At 38.3% G+C, this 9,533-nt stretch overlaps 1 non-coding gene and 1 pseudogene across 1 annotated transcript; one reads left to right on the top strand and one right to left on the bottom strand.

Annotated features, from left to right (window-relative positions):
- Positions 1 to 2,592: 2,592 nt before the first annotated feature.
- On the top strand, positions 2,593 to 8,050 carry LOC146884209 (uncharacterized; annotated as a pseudogene).
- On the bottom strand, positions 3,136 to 3,242 carry LOC114172935 (small nucleolar RNA R71). The gene has a single exon (XR_003602420.1). It is a non-coding gene; the product is annotated as a small nucleolar RNA R71 (small nucleolar RNA).
- Positions 8,051 to 9,533: the final 1,483 nt, after the last annotated feature.

Below are 9,533 nucleotides of genomic sequence, written 5' to 3' on the forward strand. Positions count from 1 at the left end.
TTGTCCAAATTCAAGATATCTAACTATAATGTATGAACAACAAGTAAAATGTCTCCCCAATTTATTTCAAGGTGAGAATAATGAGTAATGGTAAGAGAAAGGTAGATCAAAGTTTAGGCTCAAAGCAGAAATTATGATAGGAAACAAATGAAGAATGAGAGAATGAGAGGGCATGACCTTGATTTAACTTGACTACTCATGCTAATTTTGATCTCTATGGAAACATGTCAACCAAAATTAAATTGCCCCAGTGTTTGAAAGCAAATCTTTGAACACTTTTCCAATTTTTTTGACAAACTTCTTAACATGACAATATATTTTCCTTTAAATTAAAGTTTTCGAAAAACAACAACCAATCATTGATTTGTGTGGACTTTATTAGGCTTGTATTGCGGCCAAGGCTAAGGGATATATAAAAAAATGGATAGTGAAGACTTAAAATAAATGGTATAAAGCCTATTTAAAACAAGGGTCTTTATCTAACGTTGCACCTAAAATTCATTTGACTACCTTTGTTCACCACTTTTTTCCACTTTCCAACTCTTGTTTCTCTTTTTTTTTTGCATAACCAATTTTTTACCCACACACTTATCTTTTTGCACTCCTGGGCAAAATTGAGCAATCTCAAAACTTGTTATGAGGTATTTTATTTCACATCAACATTGGATCAAAGGAATAAACATCACTGAAGACAAATTAATCTTAACTTTAGCTGCATCAACAAACGTTAAAATATCCAAAAATAATTTATGCAGCTAAAAATCACTTTTTAACACATTTTATCACACAAGCTCAAACAGCCTAATTAGAAAAGAATTGTTAATTAAACCACTCTTTAAGCACACAAATTTAATTAAATGCCCACAATTAAACATTAAATGAGGGCAAAAATATGCACTTAGGAAAATCGATTATCCTGAGCTGAGTCAAATTTTTCAGAAAAGCGCTGGAATAATCGATTATCACCTCTGATAATCGATTATCTGCTCAAAATTTTGTTTTCAGATAATGCATTGGAATAATCGATCATCACTAATAATCGATTATCCTTGTCAATTTGAACGTGTGATAAGTGCCAAAAATGAGTAATTTTCATATGAAATGAGGGCACTTATGTTCTCAATTTGTATTTATATCATGATTAATTCTCCTTAAACCTAGAATAGAATGAGCTTCCAAGTTCTTTTTGTTGAAAAGAAGTCACTTGATCCCTGTTTTGGTAAATTTCAGGTACAATAGAGTAGAGAAAGGAAAGAACTTAGGAGGAGCAAAGGAGAAAGCAAGAAAGGAAGAAAATAGAAAAAAAATGTTGTCAAGGTCGCTCAAATTTAAGCATGCTCGCTTAAGCTAAAACCATTGCCGCCATTCTCGCTCAAGCGACGCAGGAGCTCGCTTAAGCGAGCGCTCGTGTAGTGAAGACCTTCCTTTGCCGCCATTCTCGCCCAAGCGAGTTCAGATGCTGCCAATCTCGCCTAAGCGAGATCCTTTCTTCAGCTTGAAGTACTCTTGCTCGCCTAAGCGAGATGTTGGCTTCAGCACATCTCGCCCAAGCGAGAGGCTTTCTTTGGGATGAAGAATGCTGTCTCGCTCAAGCGAGACTTAGGTAGCTTGAGCGAGACTTCGTGGGTATATATTCTTCATGCATCAGAAGGTGATTTTTTAGCTTGGAATTTTTGGAGAAGAAGACGTTCGTGCTGCAGAGCTGCTACCAGGAGCATTACAGTTTCTCATTTTCTTCTTCTTCTTCTTCTTAGCTCATAGGATTTTGTTGGCTACCATGAGTGGCTAATCTTCTCCTTTGGGATTGAATGTAATCTACTCGAACTTGGATGTAATCTGGTGATATTTATATATAGCATTTCTGTTTTACTCAGTATTGGTATTATTGTTTTGCTCTTAATGCTTACTTCTATTTGATCAATAGATGTTTTGATTTTGATTTTTAGATCTGACTGGAAAGTATTTCTGAAAATCTGATTTGAACAATGATACTTGATATACTGTGATGCTAGGAATAGATCTCAATATATCAATTGCTTTTAACACTCGACCGTAATGTTGGATAGTTTGTTGAATATGTGAGGAATCAATATTCAGGAAACTAATCTTATGAATTTTATACGCGAGGGATCGGTATAAATGATTTTTGAGTGTGCATCAATATTGGTATTTTCAGATGTTATATATTATATTCATCCAGATTACAAACAAGGGAGATAGATGAAATTCAATCCCAGTTTCTTTTACTGTATTTTTCTAAACTTTTCTGCTTTTACTATATTAATTTCATGCAATAGTAATGTCAAATCAAATTAAAATCTTTGTATATATATGCTGATTGAGATAATTAGTTATTTTAACTGAATCCGTTCCTCGTGGGTTCGACACTCCTACTTTAAATCATTATACTACAGTTGACTTTTGGTACGCTTGCCAAAAGGCCAACAAGTATTTTTGGCGCCGTTGCCGGGGAACGGTGTTCTTTTGAAATTTCTAGTTATCTCATCCAGCTTTGTATATATTTTTTTTTCTTTATTAGATAGCTTATTAAATTTTCCCTTTGTACTAATCCTTGCTTGAGCTATTTGATTTATGCTCTTAAGAGGTCAGGTTCCTGAAGATCGATTAGCATTTGACCCGGAGATAGAAAAGACAGCTAGAAGGAACAGAGGCAAAAGCAAAAAGAAGCAAGGAAAGACAAGTGAAGAATCTTCCAGTACTTCAATCACACCTCAATCAGAAAACATGGAGAATTAAAGACCAGCTCCAGCCAGGAAGACACTTGGAGACTATGCTATGCAACAAGGACCGAGATATTTTTCTAGCATAGCAATACCATCCACCACTAAAACTCTAGAGATGAAGCCAGCTTTCCTCAGCTTGATTAGTTCTCATCAATTCACTGGAATGGATAATGAAGATCCATACACTCATCTCTCTACATTCTTTGAATTGATAGGAACCATGGGCTTTCAAGAAGGAGATCTTGAGCATGTATACATGCGGTTGTTTCCTTTTTCTTTGGCAGGTAAAGCAAAGGAATGGCTTAAGTCACATCCAAATCAGAGTTTGAATAGCTGGAAGGATGTTGAGGAGAAATTTTTGAACAGATTCTTTCCACCATCTCGCTACATCAAAGCCAAAGCTGATATTTCGACGTTTAGGCAAGGACCAGATGAGCCATTCTGTGAAGCTTGGGAGCGGTTCAATTCCTTATTGAGGAAATGCCCAAATCACGGATTTGAGGATATTGCTCAGTTGAACATATTCTGTAATGGTCTGAGGCCTGACACCAAGATGATATTAGATGCAGCAGCAGGTGGAACAATGATGAGTGTAGATGCGGAGCAAGCAACAAGAATCATTGAGGCATTAGCATCCACAGATCATCAAGCTCAGCATAATAGGCAAATTGTTCAAAGGAAGGGAGTGCTTGATCTTAGTACTACAGATGCGATTTTAGCTCAGAATAAGATTCTGACTCAACAGATTGAAGCACTGACGAAGCAAATGTCTAAATTACCAGAGCAGTTGCAAGTTGTGCAATCTTCTCCTAGTCAACAACCCATGAGATGTGACTTCTGTGGAGGAGATCATCCAAATGGTCATTGTTCTTATCAGAGTAGCTCACAAGGAGAAGTTCAATATGTGAGCAACCAAGGAAGACCAGGAAATTTCTCCAACAATAACAACTTTTCACAGGGGTGGAGAAACAATCCAAATCAGAACTTTGGATGGAAGCAAGATGCTGGTCCTTCAAACAGACAACCTCCTTATCAACAACAACAACAACATTATCCTTCGGTGCATGACAGAACATCTAAACTGGAGGATACTTTAGAAAAGTTTATGCAAGCTTCTTTGACTAATCAGAAATATACAGAAGCTTCAATCAGAAATCTCGAAACACAGGTTGGACAGTTGGCGAAACAATTATCAGATCAGCAGACAAGTCAATTTTCAGCCAACACACAGACTAATCCCAAGGAGCATTGTAAATCTATTACCACCCGAAGTGGTAAAGTTGTGGGAAGAGGGATTGGAGACAACCTGGGTGTAGAAGAGGAGGTGTTGGAGGAAAAAGAGAGAGAGAATGAAAAAATGAGTGTGAGGGAGAGGAAGGACAAAATAAAAGAGAGTTTGTAAATAAGAGAGAAGAAAAGGAAGAAAAAAATAAAAGTGAGGAGAAAAAGAGGGAGAAGGGTGAGAAACAGGTGTCTCAGTTGAAGAGCCTACCATACCCTCAAAATCCCTCCAAAAAAGACAAGGAAAGGCAGTTTGCAAGATTCATGGACATTTTCAAGCGACTGCAGATTAACATCCCTTTTGTGGAAGCTATGGAGCAGATGCCGACATATGCAAAATTCATGAAAGAGCTCCTAACAAAAAAGAGAAGATTCTCTGAAGAGACAGTGGAGCTTGAAGTAGGGTGTAGTGCTATAATTCAGAAATCATTACCTCAGAAATCTAAAGACCCTGGGAGTTTCACTATTCCAGTTACAATCGGGACATTACCAGTGGGAAAGGCATTGCTTGATCTGGGTGCTAGTATAAATCTGATGCCTTTGTCTATGCTAAAGAGAATAGGAGATCTGGAAGTAAGGCCTACACGGATGACATTACAGCTAGCTGACAGATCCATGAAGTATCCCTATGGTGTGGCAGAGGATGTCTTGGTTAAGGTTGACAAATTCATGTTCCCAGTTGATTTTGTAGTAATGGATATTGAGGAAGACACTGAAGTTCCTCTAATACTGGGAAGACCTTTCATGAAGACGGCCAAGGTCATTATTGATGTTGATGATGGCAAATTAAAGGTCAGGGTGCAAGATGATGAAGTCAACTTTAATGTATTTGAAGCAATGCAGCACCCGAAAGACAAGCAACAATGCTTCAGGATGGATGTGATAGATGGATTTTTTCTAACATCCAGGAAGCAATTAGCAAAGGCAAGCCCATTGGAAAAAGCTTTGATTGGTGCTTGTGATGATCTGGAGGAAGATGAAGAAAAGGAAGTTGATGAATACATGACACATCTAAATTCAGCAAAAGAAATTGCATCAAATGATATACAACCTGAGAAATTGCAGCAAGAAAATAGAACTGAAAGTCAGAAGCTGGAGCTAAAGGTATTACCTCCTCATTTAAAATATGTTTTTCTTGCAGATGGAGGTAACAAACCAGTGGTGATCAGTAGTGCTTTAACGGCTTCTGAAGAACAAAAGTTGATTTCAGTTCTTAAAGCCAATGAGGGTGCAATAGGTTGGACTTTATCCGATCTTAAAGGAATTAGTCCATCCTACTGTATGCACAGAATTCATATGGAGCAAGACTACAAGCCTGTAGCACAGCCTCAACGGCGATTGAATCCAACCATGAAAGAGGTAGTCAAGAAAGAAGTAATGAAGTTACTTGATGCAGGTATGATCTATCCAATCTCCGACAGTGCCTGGGTCAGCCCGGTCCAGGTAGTTCCAAAAAAAGGAGGTATGACTGTTATTTGTAATGATAAAAATGAATTAATTCCTACTAGAACAGTCACAGGTTGGAGAATGTGTATAGATTATAGAAAATTAAATCAGGCCACTAGGAAAGATCATTTTCCTTTGCCTTTCATGGATCAAATGCTAGAAAGGTTAGCAGGGCAAGCTTTCTATTGTTTTCTGGATGGATATTCTGGTTATAATCAAATTGCAGTGGATCCAGAAGACCAAGAAAAAACTGCTTTTACTTGTCCTTTTGGTGTGTTTGCTTACAGGAAAATGCCGTTTGGATTGTGTAACGCACCAGCAACTTTTCAACGATGCATGCTTGCAATTTTCTCGGACTTAGTGGAAAAATGCATAGAAGTCTTTATGGACGACTTCTCTGTATTTGGGGCTTCATTTGATCAATGCCTGGAAAACTTAAACACCATACTGAAGCGGTGTGTTGATACTAATCTGGTTTTGAATTGGGAAAAGTGCCATTTTATGGTAACTGAAGGTGTGGTGCTGGGCCACAAAATCTCTGCTAAAGGTATTGAAGTTGATAAAGCTAAAGTGGAGATCATTGAAAAGCTGCCACCACCCAAAAATGTAAAGGGTATCAGGAGTTTTTTAGGCCATGCTGGGTTCTACAGACGATTCATCAAAGATTTCTCCAGAATTGCCAAACCACTCAGCAATCTGCTCAACAAGGATACACCTTTTAATTTTGATGTTGAATGTTTCCATGCATTTGACTTGTTAAAACAGAAATTGGTTTCAGCTCCTGTGATAATTGCTCCTGATTGGAATTTAGGCTTTGAGTTAATGTGTGATGCAAGTGACTATGCCATAGGAGCAGTTTTAGGACAGAGGAAATCCAAAGTTTTTCATGCTATACACTATGCTAGCAAAGTCCTTAATGAAGCTCAAATTAATTATGCAACAACTGAAAAGGAATTGCTAGCTATAGTTTATGCATTGGAAAAATTTAGAGCATATTTGATTGGTTCATCTGTCACTGTATATACTGATCATGCTGCAATTAAATATTTGTTAACCAAATCTGATTCAAAACCAAGACTAATTAGATGGATTTTATTGTTGCAGGAATTTGATTTGGTGATCAAGGACAAAAAGGGAAGTGAAAACTTTGTAGCTGATCATTTGTCTAGATTGGTGAATACTGAGGTGACCAACACTCAATCAGAGGTGCAGGAGGAGTTTCCTGATGAAAAATTGATGATGGTGCAAGAAAGGCCATGGTTTGCTGACATGGCCAATTTCAAAGCTGCAGGGGTCATACCTGAAGATTTTAATTGGCACCAGAAGAGGAAATTTCTGAAAGATGCACACCAATATGTGTGGGATGATCCTCATTTGTTCAAAATTGGAGCTGATCAATTGTTGAGAAGGTGTGTATCCAATGATGAGGCAAAAAGCATTCTGTGGCACTGTCATAGTTCCCCATATGGAGGGCATTTTAATGGAGAGAGGACAGCTGCAAAAGTCCTCCAGTCTGGATTTTATTGGCCCACCTTATTCAAAGACGCACACAAATATGTGCAACACTGCAATAGCTGTCAGAGAATAGGGGGAATTTCAAAAAGACATGAAATGCCACTGAATATCATTTTAGAGGTTGAGGCTTTTGATTGTTGGGGAATTGACTTTGTGGGACCACTGCCATCTTCTTTCACAAATGAATACATTTTGGTGGCAGTTGATTATGTGACAAAGTGGGTTGAAGCAGTAGCAACTCCTAAGGCCGATGCCAAAACTGTAATCAAATTTCTCAAGTGGAACATCTTTTGCAGGTTTGGTACTCCAAGAGTGTTGATTAGTGATGGTGGTTCACACTTTTGCAATGCTCAACTTCAGAAATGTTTGGAACATTATGGAGTGCGGCATAAAATTGCATCACCTTATCATCCACAGACCAATGGACAAGCGGAGGTGTCAAACAGGGAAATCAAGCGTATTCTAGAGAAGACTGTAGCATCTTCAAGAAAAGATTGGTCAATGAAGTTGGATGATGCACTCTGGGCATACAGAACTGCTTATAAATCTCCCACAGGTTTATCCCCATTCCAGCTGGTATATGGTAAGTCATGTCACTTACCGGTTGAACTGGAACACAAGGCATTCTGGGCCTTGAAATTCTTGAATTTTGATCCAAAGGCAGCAGGAGAAAAGAGAAAATTACAGCTGCAAGAATTGGAAGAAATGAGACTCAGCGCTTATGAGTCCTCTAAGCTCTACAAGGAAAAGATGAAAGCTTATCATGATAAGAAAATTCTCAAAAGAGAATTTTATCCTGGTCAATCAGTGTTATTGTTCAATTCCAGGTTGAGGCTATTCCCTGGAAAGCTAAAATCAAAATGGTCAGGACCATTTCTTGTCAAGAATGTGAGACCTTATGGAGCCATTGAACTAGAGGATCCTGAATCTAAAAGGAGCTGGGTTGTAAACGGGCAAAGGTTGAAGCCCTATCTTGGTGGTGAGATTGATAGGCTCGCCACAATCATTCAACTTGATGAACCTTAAATGAAACAGGCGTCAGGCTCGTGACGTTAAACAAGCGCTTCCTGGGAGGCAACCTAGTGTTTTAATTATGTTTTTGCACTTTAATTTCATCTTGTGTGATTAAATGTGTTTGTGTATTTAAGTATGTGTTTGTGTTTAAAGTTCTATGTTTATGTGTAAAAAGGTCAATTTTAGCATCCAATCATCTCAATAAGGCAAACCATGCAATTTTGGTTGTTTTCAAGAAAAACTGGTATTTTAAGCATGGGAATGAGTTTTGGTGCCAGAATTGAGATTATCAAATGCTAAAAATTGCCTTGTTTTGGCCAAATTGTGAAATTTGAGTTTAAAAGCTTGATTTTGAGTTTGTTGATGTGACACCTTTTGGAATGATAGAGAATTGACTGAAGTATGGTTTGATGTGTGTTTTCGAGTTATTTGGATTGAAAGGATCATGAATTAAGTGAGGAGAAGTTGAGCAAAAATTTGAGAAGTGGCAAAATCAGAGTTTTCCAAAACTGCACAAAATCTCGCCCAAGCTAAACATGTCTCGCCTGGGCGAGATATGCAGAACCTGAGCCAACCAATTTCTCTGATATACTCGCTTAAGCGAGTAGTGGCTCGCCTGGGCGAGAATGCCCTGCACCAGGGGTGATTTGGGCGACACAGCCTCGCCTGCGCGAGACTTCTTAATTTTTCCTCTCACGCTCATCTCGCTTAAGCGAGAATGGCTCGCTTAAGCGAGAATTCGCGTTTAAGTGGGGGACAGTGGCAGATTTGTTCACTTTCTCTCTTCTCTCCAAACCCTCGCTCACCTTCTCTTCTCTTCAATTTTGAGCGCGCCTTCACTCATTCAATTCTCTGCATTTTAACTCACAAATTTTGTCTCCTTTTGCTAATTTCACTTCAAGGTAAGTTCTTCTTCCTCATTTTCTTCATTTCCATCAAGCATAGTCATGTTTTTGTGCTCTTGTAAACCCTAGGTAGTATCCATGCTATAATTTGATGCGTTTTGTGTTTATACTGTGGGGTTTAGTTTGAATTGATGCTGAAATTGAAAAATGTGGGTTGCTTATGGTTGACTTGTTTCAAAAATGTTCACCATTTGAAAATGCACTCCATGTGTTTGATAAAATGCCATGTTGAAATTGTTCTTGTTTGTGATTGGTTAGTGAATTAGGCTGAATTGGTCATGTTTTTGGTGGGTTAATTCTCATACTTGCAGGTCAATGGCTAGAATGAAGACAACAGCTAAACATCCCGTTATTGAAACCAATAAAGGGAAAAGGAGAAGACGTGCAAGCAGCTCTTCTCCTGAAAGGCCAATTACTAACCGTTTTAGAGACCCCGAAAGAGAAGAACGTTACGAAAAGATAAAGAACTGGGTCTTTATCAAAGAAAGAAAGGTGGTTCTACTTCCAGATGAATATGATCCTTTCTTGAATGGTCTTATCAGGAGGAACTAGATGAAGTTGGCTGACCCGCTTCCCAAATTTGACCCAGAAATTGTCAGGGAGTTCTATGCAAATGCTTATTCTGAGG

The sequence above is a fragment of the Vigna unguiculata genome, chromosome 8 (assembly GCF_037176805.1).
Source record: "Vigna unguiculata cultivar grain cowpea cultivar isolate G323 ecotype 2 chromosome 8, ASM3717680v1, whole genome shotgun sequence".
NCBI lineage: Eukaryota > Viridiplantae > Streptophyta > Magnoliopsida > Fabales > Fabaceae > Vigna > Vigna unguiculata.